The sequence below is a fragment of the Miscanthus floridulus genome, chromosome 17 (assembly GCF_019320115.1).
Source record: "Miscanthus floridulus cultivar M001 chromosome 17, ASM1932011v1, whole genome shotgun sequence".
NCBI lineage: Eukaryota > Viridiplantae > Streptophyta > Magnoliopsida > Poales > Poaceae > Miscanthus > Miscanthus floridulus.
This window is the reverse complement of record NC_089596.1, coordinates 15027698-15053350: the sequence shown is the minus strand read 5'-3', so window position 1 is coordinate 15053350 and position 25653 is coordinate 15027698. Positions and strand designations below refer to the sequence as shown.

Sequence of the window (25653 nt, the reverse complement as noted above, 5' to 3'; positions counted from 1 at the left end):
CTTGGACTTTGCTTGATATCTTGAGTCTTCTCTTGTGCTCCTAAGGTCTTGGTTATGGTGTTGATCCTCGGATCATCATGTCGCTTTCGTCCAAGTCACGTCTTGCACCCTATTGAACTACAAAACAATCACTTGCAAATTCATGAGTCCAATTTGGTTGTGTTGGTCATCAAACACTAAAATCCAAACTAAATGGACCAAGGGTCCATTTTCCTTACAAAGGGGTACACAAAACAAAGTTAGCTGCATAACATGAAGAAATTGAAACCCTAAGGCAAAATTAGTTCCAATCATAGATCTAGGAAGAGGGGATGAAGGAGGCGAAGAGAATGAATCACCTCAAATCGACCCCAAAGGCCACAAGAAGGAGGGGCGACACCACTAGGGGTGGAACAGAGAGGAGATTTGGGATAGTGTAGGAGAACACAGAGGGGAGAATAGAGAGGAGGAATTCTATGGGAGAAAGGTGGACAACAACACCGGGAGTGGAAGGTAGAGGAGACCGGAGAGGACAACGTTGGGAGAGTGGGGTTGGGGTGGGAGCGGCGATGGCAGTGGTAGTGGCGGCGGCAGCGAGGGCGAGAAGACACTGTGGAGCGTGAAAGAAGAAGAGGAAGGTGACCCAAATACTCCCGTGCCACATCCACTTGCACCGCCGGAGCCACGACGCCCGCTCACTCGCGACCCGTGCGAGCCAAGCCCGAGAGAAACGGATTTCGTTTTCGTTTCTTCGGAGCCTGGCTCAGCGAGCCAGTTTGCATGCCGGCAACCAGGCCCAGCAGCCTACCCAGCCAACCAAACACTGCATGCCAAGGGCTAGGCCGGGCCAAATTCTCCCAACCAATCACGCCCTAAGTCAAGCTCCTTTTTTTCAGCTTCCGCTCTCTCTTCGTACCCCCCTCAACGTGTTTTGCAGAGCTTCGTCCACGGAGCATAGGTGCGTTTAGTAATCAAAGCCGTTTACCAGCTCACGAAGCTGCTTATGGAGCTATACCAGACACATCTTAAGTTTTGACCCGCTTCATATGCCCTAGTGGATTGTGTGAACGTGAATCTTATTTTTTTTAGCATAGTGAACGTGAATCTGATATGTTATATATATGTAGGATCGATGTGTCAATGTGGTTCTTTTCACTCTCAGCCCTCCTCTCTACGCTGGCTATGGCTTCCCCGTCGCCAAATAAATTTAAGCGACAGACACTTCTCACAACATCTATAGCGGCGTCCTAAGCAATGGCGCATGACCAGCAGACGGCGCCGGTCATCACGACGACGCCTGCATTCGCCCGATCAGCTGTTGTGCGACGTGGACCGCTCCAGCGGCGTGCTCAACTGCCCCATGCTGTTCATCCAGGTGACCCGGCTGCTGTGCGGCGGCTTCGTCTTGGCGCTCCGCATCAACCACAACATCTCCGACGGCATAGGCCTCGGCCATTTCCTGTCCGCCGTCGCGGAGCTCGCACGCGGCCTCCCTGCGCGGACGACCGCCCCACCGCCATGGTCCCGGGAGCTGCTGGAAGCACGGGTCCCGCCGAGGCCCGCGTTCCCGCACCGCGTGTACGACGCCGCGCCCATACCGCCGCCGCCGCCGCCGCCGCCGGGAGACATGGTCGTGCGCACGTTCACCTTCGCCCGACGCGACGTCGCAGCGATCAAGGCGAGCCTCCTGACGCACCTCCACGGCACTGCCACGACCTTCGAGGCGCTCACGGCGGCGCTCTGGCGCGCCCGCACGGCCGCGCGGGAGCTCTCGCCGCGTGAGGAGGTGCGCCTGGTGTGCATCGTCGGCTTCAGGGGAATTCGCGAGCTGGGAATTCCAGCTGGTTTCTACGGGAAAGCGGGCGTGCCCTCGGCGGTGCTGACCACCGCCGGGGAGTTGCAGGCCAGCTCGCTGGGAGACACGGTGGAGATGGTGCGGGAGGCGAAGGCGGCCGTCCCGTCACCACCGAGTACGTGCGGTCCACCATCGACCTCCTCGTGCTGCGTGGACGGCCGTCCATGCCAGCGGCGGCAAACTTCTTCGTCGCGTCGGTTGTACTGCATAAGTTACTCTTCCATTGCTAAAGCATTCTGATGGTTTAGCATCACACAGTTGTGAAGAGACTTATGCGAAATAACAATAAAACATGTTTTCATCCAAAAGTTCCATATTTCATTCATTTGGTTTTTGGTTACAAAATGCTTCATATCCATGCATAATATAAATCCATATGTTAAGCTAATGTTCCCAACATTGATAATGCTCGGCGTCCGCGCGCTACTAGCCCAACAAGTCCGCTTCTCTCAAAAATATCTCCCACTCTAGTGCTCACCCATCACGTGTGGCTGCGTCGTGCGCTCACTGCTTCCGTCTTCCCTGTTGCGCACCCCATCCCTCGTCGCGTGACTCCCCCATCCAGCGTTGTGCCCCCTCCGTCGCCGCGCCGCGCCCCCGCTCCAGCTCGCTGCATGCCGTGCCTCGTCCCCCGCGTGCACCAAGGTGCTGCTAGGGTGCTGCCGACGCCGCCGTTCCCCACAAGAAGATCATGCCCGCTGCCGACGTTGTGGCCACCGTGACACGCTACCTCAATAAGGAGATGTTGCAATGAAAGCGCATGTTGCAAGCGTATGTTTAAGTGTTCCAAACGTTTCAGAGGTATGTTGCAATTGTTTCATATGGATGTTGCAAAAGTAGACCAGGGATGCCGCACATGTTGCAAGTGTTTCAGAGGCATATTGCAAGTGTGTCAGAGGTTTGTTCAAAATGTTTCATGTGTTCCAGACGTTTGTTGCAAGCGTTCTGATCTGGATGTTGCATATGTTTCACACATATGTTACAATAATATGTTCCAAATGTTTCAGCTACAGTCTTATGTTGGAGTAAGGCCTTGTTTGGTTACTGCAGTCCCTCCTAAAATTCCTGTCACATCGAATGTTTGGACACATGCATGGAGTATTAAATATAGACTAATTACGAAACTAATTGCACAACTTACGACTAATTTACGAGACAAATCTTTTAAGCCTAATTAGCCCATGTTTTGATAACATGGTGCTACAGTAAACATGTGCTAATGACAGATTAATTAGGCTTAAAAAATAGTCTCGCAAATTAGCCTCCATCTATGTAATTGGTTTTGTAATTAATCTATATTTAATGCTCCTTATTAGTATCTAAACATTTGATGTGACATGAATTTTAAAAGTGACTAAAGAACCAAACACCCCCTAAGTGTTTTTATGTTGCAAGTTGCAAGTATTTTATCTGAATGTTGCATATGTTTCACATATATGTTGCAATGTATGTTCCAGATGTTTCATACGTATGTTGCATTTAAGTGTTTAATGTTGCACGTGTTTCATACTCGGAGAGTCAGGGGGCGCGGGGAGTGATGGTGGCATAGCACGGGCGCTGGGGAATAGGGTGTGGCGAGCTGGGGTCGACAGACGGGGCATGCAGAGCGCGCGGTGTCCTGTGGACGGGGGGCGCTAGGGACCAGCGGTCGGGGGCGGGGTGCGTGTGCGGGGCGGGGCGAACGACCTCAAATCGAGGCAGATAGGGCGACTGCGCGTGCGAGGCGAGTCATTCGGACGCGCGGACGCTGCGACGGGGCAGGGTGCGCATGCGGGACAGGGAAAAAAATTAGAGGACGGGGAAGGCTACGCGGGTGTCCAGACATGGACGCGCGTGTCCGTCCGGGCGCTAGCACTACCGTTCCAAAATTGATTATTATTAGTGTCCTGTACGTGTACGGGCGCGTCAAAGCACGCCATTCGTCCTAGTTTTTTTTTTGAGAGAGAATGCCCATCGACAAGCTTATTGATTCATCAGAATAGTTACATCGTTCATCAAAAAGTCAAGAAGAAAACTAGAGGTTCATTGACCCAAATACATGATTGTTTACTAATGAAACATCTTCTACTATTTCATGAGCAACCCCATTGGCATCCCTATATATGACAATGTTCTACTGAAGCATCCACAAAATCTCTCCACATATTGTAGCAATCGTCGTAAAATGGTGCTGCCGAAAAACCCTCTCCTTCATTCTTCATTGTTTCGACCACCATCATACAATCTGCCTGAACAATGAAACGACTACTACCAATTTGTTGAGCTAGTTGCATACGCTTCCGCCATTCGTCCTAGTTAACTACAAACGTGGCTACCCGTACTCCTACCCTCATGGGCTTTGATGACTTGACCAATGCAAGGCACTAAGCCCATCACTCATTCCACAATAGGTTAGGTCCACTGATTTCTCAAAAAACAAATATAGGAAGCCCACTGGGGCAGTGGGCACACCCGCTCAGTCACAGCTTCTTTCATTCCCCTTTCAGTGTGAGTGGCAAGAGCCCAAGATGGTGGCTGTTTATTAAAATTATTCCTTTCTTCTTTACGGCCCATAACTTTTTTTTTTCATTCTCAACTTAACAGACTATCTATAGTTTAACATCCCCTCAAAAAAAATTCTATAGTTTAACAGTTTTTTTAAAACCCAATATTTAAGGGGCACTTTTGTTACTAAACCTTCAAATCTCAATTTTCTTCTTCGTGCCATGTCCAGATTTTGGACGTTAGGAGCAAGCTTGGGAGATTTTTAATTTAATGTAAGTTGATGTGGAATACTTGAGAACACTTATATTTGTGTACAAATTTTGAATCCTAGGAAGGCCAATATGTTTTGATGGACAGATATACAGTAATTAAAAAAAACTCGAGAAACTGAAACTTGATAACCTTTCAGCCCTCTTCATTCCACTTTAGAAGTTTTTCAGACAATCATATGTGACTTCCATCGATAAATGAACTTACTCCCTTCGTTCCAAATTATACGTCGTTTTGACTTTTTTTTACATTCATTTTGCTATGTATCTAGATATAATATATGTCTTAAATACAGAAACAAAAAAGTCAAAGCGTCTTATAATTTGGAACGAAGAGTACGTACTTGTTCAACGGAGTAGGGAAAAATCTGAAGTAGCTTGGAGAATTTTGTCCCGGCTATAGTGAAGATGTTTTTTTGTTTTTTCGCTTCACGACACTACTACAAAAAACATTTCTAGCGACGGCTGGTAACCCTTTATAGGGGCGGTTTGCCCAGCCGTCCCTACGCAAGGGTCTCTACAAATCATGCATTTGTAGGGGCGGTTCCCAGGCCGCCCCTACAAATCGATTTGTAGGGACGGCTCGTATTACCAGCCACCCCTACAAATCGATTTGTAGGGGCGGCTGTAGTACCAGCCGCCCCTACAAACAGGTATTTGTAGGGGCGGTTCAATCTATAACCGCCCCTACAGTATGTTTTCCCATAAAAAAAAATTCAAATTTACAATTCAAAATCGCGTTGCCGAACGTCCCACGACCAACGTTCCGAACCACGTTCGCGTTGCCGAACGCCCCGCGACCAGCGTTCCGAACCGCGTTCGCGTTGCCGAATGCCCCGCGACCAGCGTTCGTGTTGCCGAACGTCCTACGACCGCGACTACAAGCACAAGAGTATTCTATAAACTACAATTACAAGTCCAATTCACAAGAATATATACAATCCATCATTAAATATATAAATTCCATACACATTGTTATCAACGTCCTAGAGCTAGCCTTTCACTCATGAAGGTGTTGGTACTGAGGATTTGTACCTAACTCGGACTCTCGGTCATGGTAGGCGCCTCTGACGTGTACAATCTGGTCCAATATGAAGTTGCAAAGGTCGTCGACGAGCTCTAAGAGTTGGTCATCCTTGTATGGGTCTCTTTTCATTCCTTTCTCTTCTCTCCACTACAAGAGAACAAGTTTCGGTTTAGTATTTCATACCATTTACGAAGTTTTTATACTACGGGTGAAGAGGTTCAAACTTACCCTTACGGAGTGTCTCCTGTAGGCACCGGTGTTACTCATTATAGAACATATATAGTATCCACAATGTACACTCCCAGGCTTCTGCTTGGGGCACTGTGAGTTTTGCATATGAAAATGTTAAGTAATGCTTTTGACAGCCATGTAATGGAGTACTGAAGAAGTAAGTTACACTTACCGCACATAGTGTTTTTATAGCCAGCTTTTCCTTCCTTGCTGGATCATGCCTTCCATGATGATTAGTGACATAGAACCTAAATGCCCTGTTCGAATTGTTTTAGCAAATACAACTTGTTAGTATCCAAAAGTGAATGTTACAAGTATGTATACAAACATATAAGCTAATGAGGATTGTCGATATGTATACGTCTTGAGAATCGATATGAAGTCTTTGTATGTCACCGTGTCCTTATCTAATAAATCAAAGACCCATGCCATGCTCCTCCCGACATCGACGGCTATACAAATCTAGTGGTTGCTGCATGGATTTAATCATAGAACTAGATAAGCTCTTTTGCATCGAATAAAATATATCGAACAAAGCTTTAAGTATAGAGTTGAGCTTACTCGAAGTTGTATGGTAGCCATATAGTAGAGTGTTATTGGAGATTTTTGAAAGCCAGGGCAATGTATGCCGTAATCTTAAGGGACTCTTCCCTTAGTTTTGTCGTACGGATGTGCTCTTTCTCCCGAAGAGTCTTTGCAGTAGCTAGCTCTTTGGCATCAAGTGTCCACTGTTTAGGGTAATTGAAATTTGTTTGGGCTATAGCTTGAGGGTCCACATACCCGACTTTCACACTTGGCATTTGTTTGACAATGTGCACTTGCATTCTACAAATCACGGCGTGGGTTAGTTACAACAAAATTCAAAGATTACATTCATATCATATCGAGAGGACAAGGACTTACAGGCACCATGTGCGAATTTGATTCATCTCCATTTCTCCTAGGTGAAATCATGTTTGTATATCATTGAAGTCAAAGACAATTTTCCCGGCTAGGCTTCCAAATGTGCCGATGGGAAAGCATGCTTGTATGATATTTATGCTTGTTGGGAGAACACGCAAGTACCAATCATGGAACCTTCTCATTCCAAGTGGTAGGCGCTGGATGTCCCGGTTTGGTAGGAAGGGCTTGCCTCTTTCATATGTTTTCAGGCAATCCTTTGACCATTTGATGGCATCAACATTTGGATATTGCTTTGCAATTTGGTGGAGTTTGCTAGTGACGACCTCCTCAGAACCCCGTGATGGGACTTTTTTAACTTGGTTCTCAGGCTTGAACTGGTCATGGGAATATCACTTGGACACCGACGAGACGTCTTTGATCGAAACATAAACTGGCCTTATGGTGATTGGATGCTTCTTTCGAAGTTCCCATTCAGGCACGTCCTCATCTTCTTGTGCTGCAGCTTCTTCAGGAGGCACTCGTTGTTCATGTATCGGCTGTGCTTGTTGAGAAGACTATGGTATCTCATGATGCACTTGCTCGGTACGAGCTGGAGAAGGTTGTGACATCTCATCAAGCACATGCTCGCTAGGAGGCGGGGAAGAATGTGGCATCTCAGGAATGTGGGGGTCACGAGACGGTGAAAATATCTCCCCGACCTCAACAACTCGCTCCAAATTTGGGAGAGAGGGAGGCGATGAAGAAGCAGTTAATATAATGTCCTGTTTGTGTCAGAGGATGAACTGCCCCATAACGTCTCCGAGTAACACCAGCCCCTCGAGAGTTGCGTAGTCTATCCTCCACTGTATGAACTCAGGCTTCACTGTATGCACCTCGACCCTAGTGTAGTCCGGTGGTATCTTATTATTGTGGTGTAAGCCACCGGGAGGATGTGCCACACCCATTGCCACCTCCATCACAGTGTTCTATTGATCGCTGAGAAACACCAAGGTGCAACTAGTTGGTTCCCGTATGTGATCGACTGGGGTTGTGGCTACAGTGGAACCTTGGCTGCTAGGAACTTTTGGAGGGCTGCCAACTAATGCCAGTTCTCTCGACGGCGTCACTAATATCTATGGCTCCATAGATAGTCCTTGCTCCTCTAGCGCCTTCACAACTAGAGCCTTCACTTGGAGCTCAAGACTAGTCTCTCGGTCTCGGCCATGTTTCTTGTACATGTGCCTGTCCTCTTCGAATCCTTGCTTCTAGGTCGTCCTTTTCCCTAGCCCCCTGGTGTGGCCTATGTGCTCCTTGTTTCCTAAGCCAAGGCTAAGCTCATCCCTCTCTCTAGAAGGATTGAATGAGCCATTCTCCTTGTCTTTAGCATATTTCAGTATCCTTGATACCGCCTCTTGGGTCTCTGGCTTATCAAACTTAAGATTACTGTCGGATGATTCTATACTCCTTGCATATATCCAGTTCCTTGAGCGTACCTTCAAATTCGTCACATCGATATTCCCAGCAGCTGCAGCCTCTTCATCCATCTTCCTAAACTACTCTTCCTTGGCATAGTAGCCATCGGGGCCTAGATGATGGTGGTGTTTATTCCTCTTCGCTAGCTCGGTGTTACGGGCACTAAGCTCCAATGCCTCCGGTGAAGTCTTCTGAGCCACGAGCTTCTCCCATTGACTAGGAGTTATTTTGCTGAACTCGTTGAAGGGAGTTAACCCCTTTTGGATATACTTCGTGTTGAGCTCCGACCTCCAACGTCGGAATGACTCTCCCATCATCCTGATAGCATTTTTTTATCAATTCGTGCTTACCCTCTAGAAATCTAAAATTAACCTTAAGCTGCCTATCCCATAGTGCATTCTTTGTGTTCTCTGGTATCTCTTTCCTGTTAGGGATTGCTGGGTTCAATTTATCTCTTACTAGGGCCCCGACCGCATTACGGAATTTTCCTCTTAATTCCTTCGGCTCAAGGATCTCCCCTGCTGGCCCGACCTCTGTTATCACATAGCATGCCTTATCTAGATATAGATTTCCTTTTCTATCCCCTTATTTCCTCTTAGGCTTGGTAGTCATGGTTGTGTCTTGAGTTTGTGGAGCAGAGGCATCGTGATCCGTCTTTGTGGCTGTTGCCTCTGCTCTCCTTTCCTCTACTCTGTCTTGTCCAGCGAGATGTCGCGGACGTCGATGTTGTCTTTTTCGAGTTTTAGGAGGGACCTGTATATACGATAGGTTAAAGTGTTAGCAGAGGTAACACAACCAAAGCTTGGGCAAAATTTGCAAGCTAAGGTTTTTTCCCTACCTGCTCGTTCGGGTCAAAATCCTTGTCCAAATCTTCCTCCGTTGGCCTCCTTCTGGCTTCACATGGGAAAGGATCCTCGGGACTTTCATATCCCTCTTCTGAGTCATCATCATCATCATCCTCTTCTTCTTCGCCTTCAGTAGCCTCTCATTCGGGGCCTTCCTCCTCGTCATACTGCTCCTGAGTAAGCATCACTTCTAGATCCTTTTCTACCTCGTTATCGAACTGTTCCTAAGTAAGCTGGTCCTCTAGTGCTTGTTCCTCAAGGGTTGGCTGCTCATCAGGCTCAGGGCATCGGGCTACACTGTCTGGTGTCCGCGACATTATTTCGCGCTTTGTTCTAATAGATGCAAGAAAGTGTGCTTTAGAAACATGTCAAAAAAAGTCCTATAAAACAACAATATATCAAAAAAAACTAGTAGTAGCAGTAGTAGAGGCCTCATAAATATGTCAATCATCATTTGATCATGAACTTGGAGCATCAAGGCATCATAACAGAGAAGAGAGGAGAAGGTAATGTAGGGGCGACTGCTAATGATGCCAAGTTCCTCACAAGTTCTTGATCATCAGCTCATATTCCATATAATGTATGGACTTGGATAATTTTATCATCGGCAAAACAAAGGAGAGGAGAGGAGAGGGGAGATTTGGTAAAAAAAAGCAACAGCTGCTTAACAAACATAGTGCAGCAGCTGATGGCAAAAGACAGGACAACAAGTCCTGGGCGAGTCCTGGGAGATTTGTCAAAAAAAGCAATAGTAGCCAACAGTTAGTAGCTAGAAGTAGCAAGTAGTAGTAGTAAGTAGAAAGTAGTAGAGTAGAGAAGAGAGGAGAGAGGAGAAGATAGAAGAGAGAAGAGAGGTGAGAGAAGAGAGAAGAGAGGAGAAGATAGAAGAGAGGAGAAGAGAGGTGAGAGAAGAGAGAATGATAACTTAACTGAAAAAAGATCCATTCCATTCCATGGCATCAGTCAAAAAAAAAGTAGCAGCACAGCTATTGCAAAAAAAAGTAGCTTAGACAGCCAGTGCACTTTACCTATTTGGTTCATGGCCATGGCCTACCTCAGGTTTCATAGAGCACCAGCTGTTGGTGCAATAGTTTTAAGTTTTAACTACAGAACAGTACACCTCTTTTTTGAGCAACAAGGAACTACTGTGGATAACATAGTATAATGAAGCAAGCAACAATTTGTATTACGAAAGCATGACCTCCACCAAGACTTGAATTTTTCAATAAAAAGGCATATCTAACAACAAGATTAAATATTAACATGAGACACTAACAAGAAAATAGTGAATAATGAAGCAACAGTCTTATCAAACAAGGATTTCTTGTTGCCCCCTAACAGTGGTAGTAGGTGGCATCATACTTTGCACAGCATGTTTTGTAATGCATGCCTACGCCCTAGTATTGCATGACAAGCTAGCAGAGAAGATAATTTCACAAGGAAAGAAAAATTATCTAAACAATTGCTAAACTTAGCAAGAAAGATCAAGATGCATACAAACATAATTGTCATCAGATCGGTGCATGCTCTAAGGCTGACATCACAAATTTCAAGGTAGGACACAGCATGATAATCAAGGAATGAGGCAGGAGCCGGCCTGTGTATTGCATGACAAGCTAGCAGAGAAGATATTTTCACAAGGAAAGAAAAATTATCTAAACAATTGCAATACATGAAGTCCAGATTCATGATGTCTGCCCGGCGGTAAATTATATAGATAGACAGGGCTCTAGACAGGCGGGCGGAGCCGAGAAGGGGAGATATTTATTTGGCAAGAGGGGGGAGGGTGCACGCCAAAGCCGGGAGCGGGCAGTTGGAGCCCGGTGCTGCCTGCTCCTGCACCTGCAGCAGCTAGCCCATGCCGATAGGACCAGGAGCGCATCGCAACCGCGTGGGCTTGGCTTGCATGGGCCTGGGTCCACCATGGGCCTCGGCCCTGCTGCTGCGATGTAACCGTTTGGCCTACGACGACCAAGTGCTAGCCAAATGGACACAGACTTCCCTAAAAAAATGGATGCACAGACATGGAGCCAGATTCAGCGTGTTATATTAGGGTGCTTATTATACGCATGGAGAATCATGAAACATCCAAATAAGACCCTAGTACCTCCAATGTAAACTAAACAAATTTACTTTGCCAATTAAATAGCTCTGCCATTGTGGAGCATTTTTTTGGCTCCATGAACAACTTCATTTTTGTTTATTTGTTTGTTTTGGTTGCTTCTTCTAAGATTTACAGGACCATAGCATACAAAAATCATCATAAATACACAATCAGCTGAAATAGAACAGTGAGCATGACAACTATGGCTAGAAATAAGAATGTCAGTGGATGGTCCACTTCCAGGAACCAGCAAATCACTGGGTATTCTTGAACTTGTCACTTATAATCCATTTACCTCCTCAAGCTAAGATAATTACCCAGAGGTCATGGATATACTGTGGATCTTCTAAATCTAGAGGTAGCAATAGACATCTACCATGAGACAAGGATATACAACATCTGATTTCTCAAGCAGTGATAATAGTGAAAGGATTAAGAAAAAAGAGGAAGCGTTCAAATATGTCAAAACAGAACAAACCAATCACATCTCAAAGCAACCAAATTGAATGAAACAAAAATCAATTCCCTTCTTCTAAGGTTTCAAAATCTCACAATCAACCAGCTCTACAGTGAACTACTATCTAAAGTAGCACACAAACTTAAAACTACTAAAAGCACAAGTGTCAACTGGGATCCATAACCTCCCACGGAAACAAAAGAAGATTATGTGTGTGGTCAAGACTCAAGAGTACCGCTCTCAATTCCTATTAACCTATGCAAGTTCTATTTTCTTATTTCTAGGCTTGTGGGTCCATTTGGGCTCTAATTTTATGAAACCAGTTTCTCCGTGGGATGGAAAAGGAGCTTCACCAACTCTAACTCCTAACTTACATACACATCCTAGATGAAGCATCTGCATACTGCCACACACAGCTTAAGTTACTTGACCTTAACTACTTAAGTACTTGACCTAACCTATTCACAAAAGCTCATGCTATTCAAATACTAATTATGTGGACTACTAACAATAACTTGTAGAAGCCAACTTTACTGAACCACATTAAAGGTCAACATACTTAATGCCTCATAGAGCCCGAGAAGTAGAAATTAGCAAACAAATTAATTCTTCAACATTCCAATCAAACGTGATATCTCATTGTAGTTATTGTAAGCTTCAACATCATCCACGCCTTCAACTCCAATAATGTGTTGTTTCCCAGAGGCAACCACGTGCTTTGTCTTCTTCTTCGGGGGGAGGTTACTTTGTGGGTCAGACATATAGAAAACTTGTGCGACACGTGAAGCGAGCACCCAAGGGTCATCTTGGTAGCCTAGATTCTCGAGGTCCAGGACTCTCAATCCAATCTCGTTCAGTTGGTGTTGTTTGATCCAGCGGCATCAAAACAAGGCCACCGTTATATCCCTTCCATAGTCAAGTTCCCATATCTCTTCAATGATGCCAAAGTATTGGATCTTTCGCCTTAATCCATCGAGAGCCTCTATTCGAACACCGCTGTTTTGGTTCACATATTTACTATCCTTTGTGTGGGTATAGTATGTATACCCATTGATGTCATAAGCATTCTAAGATGTCACTAGTCTCGATAGCCCCTCTGCCAACCTACTGATGGTAATAGAGTCTATGGTTTCTCTAGGCGGTATGTTTTGGTCCTTCAACCATGTAGTTAGTCGTTGCTTGTGTTGTTTCATGACCCAATCATCTGAACGACCATTTCTCTCCTCCATAATGATAGCCAAGTGTTCATCAATATACAGTTGCATCAGTTGTGTACTCTGCAAGACACTTTAATGCGCCTGACTCACCTCTTTGTAATCATGGTCGATGAACACTTTTCTACCACTGGTGCCCTTCCCAGCCAGCCTACCCTTGTGACAAGAATCAGGTTTACCAATCCCTTTATGTACTTTTAGGTACTCTTGACAGCACTCGATGACTTCTTCAGTACTGTAACCCTCTATCATGGAGCCCTCTGGGTATGCTCGATTATGCACATATCGACTTAGAACCGACATGAATCGCTCGTAGGACCACATTTTATGCAAGTAGCAAGGGCCAAGCGCCTGTATTTGATGAACCATGTGAATCATGAGATATGGCATTATATCAAAAAAAGTAGGAGGTAAACACATCTCCAATTGGTTTTGTGTCTCCACCACAAATTCATGTAGGTCACTCAGCTCTTCCTTGTCAATCGTCTTCTGTGAGATCTTTGAAAAGAAGTAGCACATGCGGGTGATAGCCATTTTCAAGAACTCTGGCTTTATAGCCCTGATTGCAATAGGTAGAAACACTATCAGCATCACATGGCAATCGTGAGCCTTGCAGTGTGTTATTGATAAGTCCTTCATTGACACTAGCTTCTTCACATTTGCTGAAAACCTAGTCGGGACTTTGATCCCCCTCAGGAAAGTGCATATAGCTCTCTTCTCGTCTGGTGTTAGGTTGAAGCACGCAGCGGGTAGAGTGTATTTTCCATTAGCCTTAGGTACCAGGTGAAGCTGTGGCATCATGTTTAGCTGCACCATGTCTTTCCATGCTTTCAGACCATCCTTTGACTTGCCTATGTCCATCAAGGTAGCAATGAGACTCTCAAAGATATTCTTCTGCACATGCATAGCATCAATGGCATGGGAGACCTCCAAGTCTGTCCAATAAGGCAGATACTAAAACAAGATCGATTGTTTCTTGAAAGGTACGCCTTCAATAGGAGGTGTGCTTCTATCTCTGTTCGTCCCATCCGGATTCTTCTTTCCATAGACGACGCATATGTTTTTCACCATTCTGTACATGTGTTCTCCGTTATGACGTCTCTCCGGAGGGGGGTCAATCTCCGGGGCGTTGTCATAAAATCTAAAGAACAATTTGCTGCGGTACTTGTGACTTGTCTTTAAGAAGCATCGGTTCCTTAGATAAACTATCTTCTTGGATGCATCCAGGTACACCCATGTAGTACCATCCAAGCAAACCAAGCATCCTGACTTCCCTTTGATCTGTCCAAACAAAGCAAACAGCACGGGGTAATCATTGGTAGTAACAAATATTATTGCTCTACATATGAAGTCCTCCTTTTGGAATGCATCGTACATCTGCTCCCCATGCCTCCATAGCCTCTCCATTTCTTCCATCAAGGGCTCAAGGAACACATCTATATCAATGCCTGGTTGTTTAGGGCCAGAAATAAGAATAGTGAGAAGAAGGTACTTTCTCTTCTAACACAACCATGTTGGCATGTTGTACATGGTCAAGATCACTGGTCATGTGTTGTGGTCGCTCATCCTCTCATTGAAGAGATTCATTCCATCGGTGCTCAAGCCAAACCGTACATTCCTTGGGTCATCGCTGAATTCTTTATGCTTCTCATCAAACCTTTGCCACTGACTACAATCAGCCAGGTGTGCAATCTTATCATCATCCACCTTGCGCTCATCATCCCACCATGTCATGAGTGCGGCTTCTTTAGGGTTTAGGAAGATACATCTCAAGCAGTCGGTCACTGGCAGGTACCACATTATCAGGGCAGAAATTCTTCTCTGCTTTGCATCGTTGCCTAATGGAGTGTCCTCTGGGGGCTGAGATTCTTGTACCACCTTTTTTGTACCCTTCTTATTCCTCTTTTTCCCCATGGAGGGTTCGTCCCCACCGTAAAGGTCATTGTTCTTGTACAGGCTAGTGTAACGTCCAGTCCCGACATACATGGCCCAGGCCCACTCTTCCTAGGAGTGGTCCCACCCGCGTAGCAACCCGCTTGAACTTTCATCCTCGCTTCGTTCAAAATGATTAACCGAAGGTTACTACGCGTCCCTGGCCCTGGTATTTAAGTCGATCCGACGATTCCTCAGTTCCAATATGGTACTAAACACGGTTGCACAGTGTTTTCGCGGTGCTACAGTACCATCGAAATCGGTCGGCTCATTTTCCGAGTGAACAGTGACCGGTGAACAGTAGCCTAGAGCCTGGATGCTACAGTGACCGCCATTTCCCATGCTACAGTGACACCGCCCATACTGAAATTTAATTGGGCCCACTTTGGCCCATTAGGATGTTACAATCATCCCCCCTAAGGATTCGATGTCCCCGTCGAATGCCAGATCAGCTTACCCTTTCGGGACATTTACCCCAGGATCCACCTCTCTTCAACACGTTTGTGTGGCCCCGTGCCGTGCATGTGTATGCCATGCCGTGTCCACGACGGGCCCACGCACACACACACAACATGCCCGCGCAGTCGTCCCCACGTGCCCGTGAAACCTCGAGAGTCGGCTCTGATACCAAATGTAACGTCCAGTCCCGACATACATGGCCCAGGCCCACTCTTCCTAGGAGTGGTCCCACCCGCGTAGCAACCCGCTTGAACTTTCGTCCTCGCTTCGTTCAAAACGGTTAACCGAAGGTTACTACGCGTCCCTGGCCCTGGTATTTAAGTCGATCCGGTGATTCCTCAGTTCCAGTATGGTACTAAACACGGCTGCACAGTGTTTTCGTGGTGCTACAGTAACCTGTGAACAGTACCAGCGGAATCGGCGTCCCATTTTCGAGTGAACAGTGACCGGTGAACAATAGCCCAGAGCCTGGATGCTACAGTGACCGTCATTTCCCCTGCTACAGTGACACCGGCCCATACTGAAATTTAATTGGGCCCACTTTGGCCCATTAGGATGTTACTGCTAGCCCCACACCGGGGACATTTATCCAGTGACTTGAACGTTTCGCCACGAAAAAGTATACAGTGGTTGGGGCATGCATGGATTTTTTCAACCCCCATTGTCAATGGACTTATGACCTTCTTCGCTTGGTATGTGTTGGCGGGAACTGAGTTTGGTTGTGGCAGCACCCATGACAGGAGATGTAATAGATCATTGAAACTACAGTCTGACCAGCCGTACTTAGCCTTCAGGATGAGCAGCTCAAGCACGAAACGTAGCAATGTCCAATGTGTCGAACAACCCTTTTCAACACCATACACAGTCTCCTTCGATGCTTTTGTCACCCTTTCTAAATTTTCTAGACCTTTCAGGCTATTTAGTAAAATCTCTAGTCCAAGGGCTCGAATCAGGTCCTCTAAATCATCTTCATCCCCGACACGTGCTCCACCATCATTATTGGCACCACCTTCGTCGTTACCATCCCAACCACCAACATCACCACCTTGTTCATTACCAAATTCGAAATCCATTCGTGCATCAAGCTCTGCTGAATATTGGGACATGGATTCTATGGTTTCATCGTCGTATTCCTCCTCATCCTCGTCATTAACAATAACCGTTTCACCATGATGAATCCACACTGTGTAGTCCTCAACAAATCCTCGCATAATCAAATGTGATCTAATGATAGTCACATCTGTCCATGCCATACGGTTCTTGCAATCTTTACAGGGGCAAATAATTGTATCCTTATTCTCTTTCAATGTCGTTGCATGCTTCTTTGCGGCTTCAATAAATTTATCCACCTCTTCACAGAAACCTGCCTTGAACCTTAACGAACCATATATCCAAGAGTTTCTGTACTCCATCTTTTACAACAACAAAACAAACATTAAAGGACTACTTATTTAGATATATATATAAATGAATCAAAGTAATAATTACTTGAGAATAATTGTATATACTTTAGATATATATGACTATAAATCTAATATAATTACATGAAGCATACAAACACACCATGGTAGAGGAAAATTAATTAATGGCCCATTTATCCATAAATAATTAAAATACATATTTATTGATTACAATAAACAATTTCAAAGACAACAATTAGCAACAATTATACTTTACCCAATATCTTTCATACAAACCCTAGTCTAATTTCATCAAACATAAATTTACAAAAACAAAATTAATAAAAAAACCAAACCCTAGATCTAGATCCACATGCACATGAAACATCCATAAAACTAACTAATTGTTCACTAAAATCAAGAAACATGGACCAAATAAGGGTATAATCTTTTTCCCCTCCCTAATTTACCCTAGTACATTTAAAACTTGGGTCTAATTTGCTTCATAAGTAGCTCAAGCACCATAGAAGAGAGAGAAAAACAAAACTCTAATTACTCACTAACCAACCATTAAAACTTCAAAAAAGTATGGAATAGCATTTTCTTACCTTCTACAACCTCTCTACCAAAGGATTTGAAACCAAAACCTTCCCCCCTTAGTAGAGCAATTTTTGAGAGGTGCCCAAGGCCTCCCCACCTTTCTTTCACGGGTTGAAGTGAGTGACCCGAGGAGGAAGAATGTGCTGCATCTGTTTTATATGGGAGGCATTTATAGGGGCGGCTGGTGATTAAGTCGGCCCTATAAATCAGAGCTATAAATACGGGCCCATTTGTAGGGGCGGCTAAATCACCAGCCGCCCCTACAAATAGCATTTCCAGGGGCGGCTGATGATTGAGCCGCCCCTACAAATCATACCCCATTTGTAGGGGCGGTTCGTATCACCAGCCACCCCTGTTGTTCTATTTCTAGGGGCGGCTGGTGTCTGGGCACCCGAGCACGCCACTGTAGGGGCGGCTCCATCACCAGCCGCCCCTACAAAAAATCGAACTGTTGCTAAAAATCGTTTTTTACGTAGTGCGAGTAGCTTTGTCGGCGTTTGGCAAAACAACTCTCTGAATGAAAGAAAAGGAATAAATTACCATAGTGCCCTTTGCTTTATCTTCTTCCCTTCCACGCCCTTTCTTCCCCATCCCCGACGCTCATGAGGCCCCAGGCGGCCACATCCTTGGCGCTCGGCGGTCGCATCACCCAGCAAACACGCCCACCCGCGACGGCCAGCGACATCCCCGTCCCCGCGCCCCCAGCAGCGGTGTCCTAGCCCCGTGCTCCGGCTCCGCATCCTCCCTCGCAATTGTGCCTGGCCGTTGGCTCCCCACGGCGGCATGTAGATGCGCTTGGACACTGGCACCCCATGGTGGCTCACTCGCGCCTCCTGGTGGCCGTGGCTAAGCCCGTGCGCCGATGGCCATGGCCGCTTGCGCCACGACAGCGTCCGCGAGCTCGAGCGCCCATGCGCCGGTGGCTGTGGCAGCTCGCGCCTCTGTGGCGCCTACGAACTCGAGCACCCATGTCTTGGCGGCGCCCGTGCAGTAGCGCTGGCGGGCTCGTGTGCCCAGCAAGCGGCACTCCTAGCGACGCCCGCACCCCAGCGACCGATTGTGCATGGGCAAACCTGACATCCGTACGCAGTGGGGCCCACTTTGGTGGGATGAAGCTGTAATAAGCTATTTTTAGTTTTATCCTAACTCATCTCTTTGTGAGAGGAGAAAAAATAGGTTCAACTATGAAGCTGTTTTTAAAAAAGGGTGTTTGGTAGAAAAAAAAGCTCATAAAGCTGTTGATGAAGATGTGTCAGGCACTGAGTAGGGAAACTTTTGGTGGTACAACTAACGTAAAACAGATGAACCGATATTTATAGAACCTTTATTGAACCAATTAGGGAAATGTTTTTGCAAAACCATTGTAACTCGGTTAATTTGTTGTTCACTTTATTTGGAACTTTTAGACTATGCAAGGGTCTATTTGGAACACATGCAAATTTTTATGTTCCTACGCTTTATCTGTGAAATTGCAGTCATATGAATTTTTTTGCATGATTCCTGTGAAAGTCAGGTGTTCCAAACAGACCGTAGATGAGTTAGAAATCATTGTTAGGTTGTGCACTTATTGACCAAAGCATTTTACGGGGCAGAATGGCAAAAGGTTCGGTTTATTTTAGGGATGTAATTTGTGGCAGCATTGTCCATGGGCTGGGCCCGAACGGGCCAGTCAATTTTTATTATAAAAACAATTTAAATTAATATTTCAAGCCAAGTTCAGGCCAACAATTTTTTTCCGTTCACATTTCGCTGACTAGCCCCTGTTCATCAAGATTTGCAGGGCGGGCCTGAGATGTTCATGGGTCTATTTGCGACATCCTTCTGGACAGAAGTTGGATGATGATTCAAGCTAACTCGAGGGGTTGAAAATATTATCATTGGGCTAGGCGTGTCTGTATCATTTTGTTTTCCTTAATATGTGGAAGCTCATTGGAAGACGTGAGATCCTGCAAAAGGCATCTGAATTCCCAACGTTCATTCAATTTTGGAGTACTCCGTTTCGTAGCCGTCAGCTCTTAGCACTGAATTCTAACCCACAAATGCAGCATAATCTCAGAAACAGATTTTTTTTAGATAATGGATAAAATAATATCCGGCCTCTACATCCATAGATGTACACAGCCCATTATTACAAAGTTTTGGAGGAAAAAGAGAGAGCCAGTCTTATAGATCGACCCGGACGCTGATTCAAATAGTATAAATGTTTCCATCCTTTATTGGATATCTCTAAAGCAATTATTTCCAATTTCTTGCTCATCATAGAGAGCGCGTCCTTGGCTATCTCATCACGCTGCAGCTGGGCCCAAGAGCGTAACCAGTACGCTCCTCTGAAAATTACCTGCATCATAGAGTTAGATCTCATTTGATTAAAAACAACATCATTACGGCATTTCCAAATGGCCCAAAATATGGCAGCCACCCCCACCAAATCAAATTTCTAATCCTTTTATTTTGATTAGTTAGCCAATTACCAAACATGTGAATCTCAGAAATAGATGGATACCAACCAAGCATCTTCACTCTTTGGTAATTTGTCCAAACATACAAACAACGATGTGACACGCACTGCACTGCGCCTATAAAGTCTATAAAGTATTGGATTCTCGCTCCGTCCCAAAAAAAAATATCATTTTTGACTTTTAGATATTTTATTTAACCTTCCATCTTACTCAATTTTTTTTATAAATATCATATATTTTGTTATGATTTATTTTATCATTAGAGATATTCTAATAATAATTTATTTATTTTATAATTTATATAAAATTTTTAAATAAGACGAACGGTCACGATATCTAAAAGTAAAAAAGGTCGCTCTTTTCGGGACTAGGCATGCATCGCATCATTTCATCCTGTTGCTAACATCACCTTGTGGGCTTGTGGCCTGTGGCTAGACAAAGTCCCTGCACCTGCACCTCATGGCGGAAGCGACGGAGCATTACGTCCAGGCGCCGGCCATGACCACGCCGACGCCGCTCGCATTCGGCGTGCGTCGGGGGGAGCCGGTGCTCGTCGGCCCTGCCGCGCCGACGCCGCGCGAGACGAAGCGCCTGTCGGACATCGATGACCAGGAGACGCTACGCGGGCACGTGCCGTTAGTCTTCGTCTACCGCGGCGGGCGCGGAGAGGTGGTGCGCGCCGCCGAGGCCGGCGACCGCGACCCGGCGGCCGCCATCCGCCGCGCGCTGGGCGAGGCGCTGGTCCCGTACTACCCGCTCGCCGGGCGGCTGCGGGAGGTGGAGGGGCGGAAGCTGGTCGTTGACTGCACCGGCGAGGGGGTGACGTTCGTGGAGGCCGACGCCGACGTGCGGCTGGCGGAGCTGGAGGCGGCCTCATCCGGCGGGCTCAGGCCGCCGTTCCCGTTCATGGACCAGCTGCTGTTCGAGGTCGACGGATCCGGTGGCGTGCTCAACTGCCCCTTGCTGCTCATCCAGGTAGGCACTACCCATGCAAGTTTGCTTCAAATTCCAAGAAAAAATAAATAAATAACGCTCGCTTGCATGATCTCACTCTCACTAGGTGACCCGGCTGCTCTGCGGCGGCTTCGTCCTCGCGCTCCGGCTCAACCACACGATCTGCGACGCCATTGGCATCGCGCAGTTCATGTCCGCCACGGCCGAGCTCGCGCGCGGCCTCCCCGCGCCGACCGTCGCGCCCGCATGGTCCCGCGAGCTCCTCGAAGCGCGCAGCCCGCCGAGGCCGTCGTTCCCTCACCGCGAGTTCGACGCGGTGCCGGCAAATGTTTCGGTACCCAGGTGGGCAGGTGCCATGCCGGCGGGCGACATGATCACGCGGACCTTCACGTTCGGTCCAGCCGACGTCACCGCGATCAAACGGGGCCTGCCGCCGAGCCTCCGCGACATGGCCACGACCTTCGAGACGCTGACGGCGGCGCTGTGGCTCGCGCGCACGGCGGCGCTGTTGGTCCCGGCGGACGAGGAGGTGCGGGTGGTGTCCATCGTCGGCTTCCGGGGCGTGCGTGCCCGTGGCCGCGCTGACCACCGCCGGGGCGCTGCTGGCCGGTTCTCTGGGCGACACCGTGGAGCTCGTGCGGGAGACGAAGGCGGCGGTGACCGCCGAGTACGTGCGGTCCACGGTGGACCTGCTGGTGCTGCGCGGCCGGCCGTGCGTGGCGCTGGGCAACCTGTTCCTTGTGTCGGATAACCGGCACGCGGGGTTCCACCGCGTCGACTTCGGGTGGGGCGAGCCGGTGTACGGCGTCGTCGTGACCACCGTGTTTGGGTCCAGCTTCCTTGTCGCCGTTAGTGGTGGCGGAGACGGGGAGGAAGCCGTGGCCGTGCCGATCGTGCTGCCACGCCCGGCCATGGATCGTTTCGCGTCAGAGCTAGAGATCACGTTGACCTGCCCCATCGGCTCTGCAGCGCCGCCACCCCGTGGGAGACTTTGAACTTCGCTTAATTACTGCGTACAACCACATAATGAATTAGAATAAGGAACCTTTCCGTTTGTGCAACTATGCCCGTTATGCTTTCCATATTTACAATTTTGTCTGTGACTATATGCTGAAAATAAAATCCTTTATATGTAGAACAAGGATGGATAAGGTGCTGGTCTTATATACTCTCCCATCCTACAATATAAGAATCAAAAGTTCAATTTTTATACTCCCTCCATTCAAAATTATAAGTCATTCCAACTTTCTTGGAGAGTTAAAATATCTTAAGTTTGACCAATTTATATAACAAAATAATAACATTTATGATACCAAATAAGTTCATTAATTATATTTTCGTAGTGTATCTATATGATGTCATATATCTTTATAATTCTTTCTATATTTTGGTCAGACTCGAGATGCTTTGACTTTTCAAAAAATCAAAATAACTTATAACTTGAAACAAAGGGAGTATTAAATTATAAGAAAATTTAGTTGAACAAACAATCTAAACGACATCATTCACATGTATACCTACCACTAATATCTATCACAAACTCAAATTTGGTAATTAGGAAGAATTATATGCATCATTTCCCTCGCAGTCTAGGCGGCATCCTTCTGACCATCGGCTGCTGACTGCTACAACATGGTTAGCTTTGTCCTATGCTCTGCTTCTCTATGCTCCAAGAACCTCCTTACGCCATTGATCGCCTCTGCCCTCTAGTACCATGGTTTTGTCTCTGTCGAATAGTCAAAAAAGAGGTGCGCACTCTAGAGGCCTTACGCCACCGATCGCCCTTGCCATCTAAAACCATGGGGTTTCGTGTCTGTCAATGAGGAAAACAAGAGGTGCGGAAGAAATAGGGGAGAAGTGAGAACCACTATTTCATCCAAGGGCTTAGATGTAAAAATTGAGCTCCGGTCGTCATGTTGAACCAAAATGAGACCCAAACAGTTTAAAGACCAAGATGCTAGCAGTACAATTTAGGGACCAAGATGATCTAGACATTTTATGGACCGAGAAAACAGTAGCTTGTTGGATCTTGATGAGCCTTGAGATGCAGACAAATCCAGTTTGGAATCGAGATAACAGCAGGACAAGTCTCTAAGCAGGGGCGAAACTAGCATAAAATATGAATGGCGGTCTATTAATGATGAACCCCTATAGCTACACGAACTAAGGTATATTATCTTAAAAAAACTCAGAATTTGAGTGGGGGCACGTGCCCCCGCTCCTTGTGTACTAGATCTCCCTGCTCCTTATGTACTGGATCCGCTAGTCTCTAACCAACGCTAGTGGTAAAAAAGGTCCATGATCTAGACTATCTCGCACCCAAAATACAAGACCCATTCTATGTTTGGGTAGTTACAGGCAAATGGTTCAATACTGAAAAGCATCTAGGCCCCTAGTTGGGTTTCGGTGATTAATGACAATATATGATTACTATGACTAACGTGTGTTTTGCAGAGGCAATTAAGTTAGGTCATGGTAATGGAGATCGATTGGGCTATCATGGTGGTCATGCCCCTACGATGGAAATCATTTCGGTTTTCAAAGGATGGACAACAAGGCTAAGGATGGACTAGTTCTAAGTGTCGTTTGGTATTGAAGAGACACTTAGAGTAGTTTGGGACTTTGTTTTTCCTTTGGCCATACTATTAAGGGGGTATGGATGGGTAGCTTGACCTAGGTGAGTCTAGTGGGTTAGGTGTGGTGCACACTTGCTAAACCTAGCACTAGGTAGCTCCTAAAAAGCCCTTAGATCCATTGGAGCAAACTTCATTCACGTACGTTCGAAAGTTGGAAGTGAATGGAGGGTCAAATACTGACCAGACACTGGCTTCGGTGTGATCGGACGCTGGCGCAGAGTCCGGTCAGTTCATTTTATCAAGGTGAAGTCATCTAGAAGTGACCGGACGCTGAGAGGTGAAGTGACCGGCCGCTGTGACCGGACGCTGAGGGCCAGCGTCCGGTCGACTCCAGTAAGGTTCCAGAGAGGGAAAATCACAACCGGACGCGTCCGATCAGTGCTGACCGGACGCTGTCCAGCGTCCGGTCACTATTTGATCACTGGAATTCGGGGTGAACTGACCGGCGCATCCGGTCACCCCGCAGAGGCACATAATGGTTCGTTTTTCAGCCCATGTTATAAATACTTCGTCCATTCGTATGTGGGGGTACTTTTGCTCGTTTCAACAGCCGAGAAACATCTTTGAGAGTGCCAAGAAGAGCAAGATCCTAGTGAGGTGATTGAGATTTGAGAATCCCAAAGAGAGCCCTCATTAGTGAGATCAAGAGTAGCAAAGTGTATATCCACCCTTCTCATTAGGCTTGTTGTGGTCAAGTGAGAGTTTGTGCTTGTTACTGTTGGTGATCGCCATCACCTAGACGGCTTAGTGGTGATTGAGAGCTTGGTGATCATCCGACGGAGCTTGTGGATGACCCAACTCAAGTTGTGAGCGGTTGTGGGTGATTCACCGCGACGGAGTATCAAAGAATCAACCCGTAGAGAGCACTTGATCCTTGCGCGGATCAAGGGGGAGCTACACCCTTGCGCGGGTGCTCCAACGAGGACTAGTGGGGAGTGGCGACTCTCCGATATCTCGACAAAACATCGCCGTGTTCTTCCTTCTCTCTTTACTTTGAGCAATTCAATACTTGTCTTTACATTCATAGAATTGGCATGCTAGAGTAGGATTGGAACTTAGGTTGCAAGACGTTTTGTGCGGTAGAATATTAGAAACACTTTCTAGGCACAAGGGGTTAATTGGGCTAACCGTTGGATTTAATTATTGCAAAGAAATTTAGAATTAGCCCAATTCACCCCCCTCTTAGGCATCTTGATCCTTTCAATTGGTATCAGAGCCTTGTGCTCACGTATTTAGGCTTAACCGCCTAGAGAAAGATGTCTCACGGGGATGGACCTCCTCCTATCTTTGAGGGGGATGATTTTTCATATTGGAAAATTCGCATGGAGGCGTACTTAGAAGCTCTAGATGTTGAAATACTTAGAGCCACCTCACAAGGCTTCCCAAAACCTCGGGATGCTACTAACCTACAAGGCGATGAGGTGAATTACGAGAAATGGAATGCAAAGGCTCGAAACACCATCTTTAGAGGCCTTTGCAAAGATGTGTTTAACCAGGTGAGGAACCACAAAGACGCCCATGCACTATGGTCAGACGTTTGTGCGCTCCATGAGGGAACGAAGAGTGAGCGTGAGGAACGCTATCATCTTGTCATGAAAAAGCTTAACTCCTTTGAGATGCTTCCTAAAGAATGTGCTAATGAAATGTATTCACGCTTAAATGTTCTTGTAGAGGAAGTCAGTGGGCTTGGACTCACTCAAATGCAACTATCTGATGTTGTAAGAAAGATCTTGAGTGTCCTCCCTATTGATAAATATGGGCATATTGTGACCGTGTTTCATCAAGGTGATCTTTCCACTGCTACACCGACATAAATCTTGGGAAAGATCAATACTCATGAGATGTACATGCACATCACACCTCAAGATGGCTCATTCTCTACAAAGAAGAAAGAAAAGGACTTAGCATTCAAAGCTAGCCAAGAGAAGGGCAAAGCAAGACTTGAGTATGAGAGCTCAAGTGATGATGAAGTTGATGATGCAAGTCTTGCTCTCATGGTGAGAAAAACCGCCAAGATGCTAAAGAAGCTCAACAAGAGTGGCATCAAGTTCGATGGCAAGAAGAAGAAGTTCTTCACTAGCTCTAGAAGGAAGCCAATCTCCGAGATGGATTGCTACAATTGTGGAGAACTTGATCATCTAGCATACCAATGCACCAAGCCCAAGAAAGATAAGTTCAAGAACAAGTACAAGAGCAAGAAAGATGACTCAAGTAATGAAGAAGAAGATGAGAAGAAAAACAAGCCATACAAGAAGAGAGATGGCAAGAAAAAAGACTTCCACAAGAAGAAGAAGAGTGGAAAGGCATATATCGTCGGTGATTGGCTCACAGACATTGAATCATCTAGTGGCTCATCTGATGATGATAGTGACAACGAGAAGGTGGCCGCAATT

General features: G+C 46.4%; 2 pseudogenes; both read left to right on the top strand.

The window, feature by feature from the left end:
• Positions 1-1240: 1240 nt before the first annotated feature.
• Positions 1241-2064, top strand: LOC136515282 (benzyl alcohol O-benzoyltransferase-like; annotated as a pseudogene).
• An 18065-nt stretch (positions 2065-20129) lies between these two features.
• On the top strand, positions 20130-21660 carry LOC136518981 (benzyl alcohol O-benzoyltransferase-like; annotated as a pseudogene).
• Positions 21661-25653: the final 3993 nt, after the last annotated feature.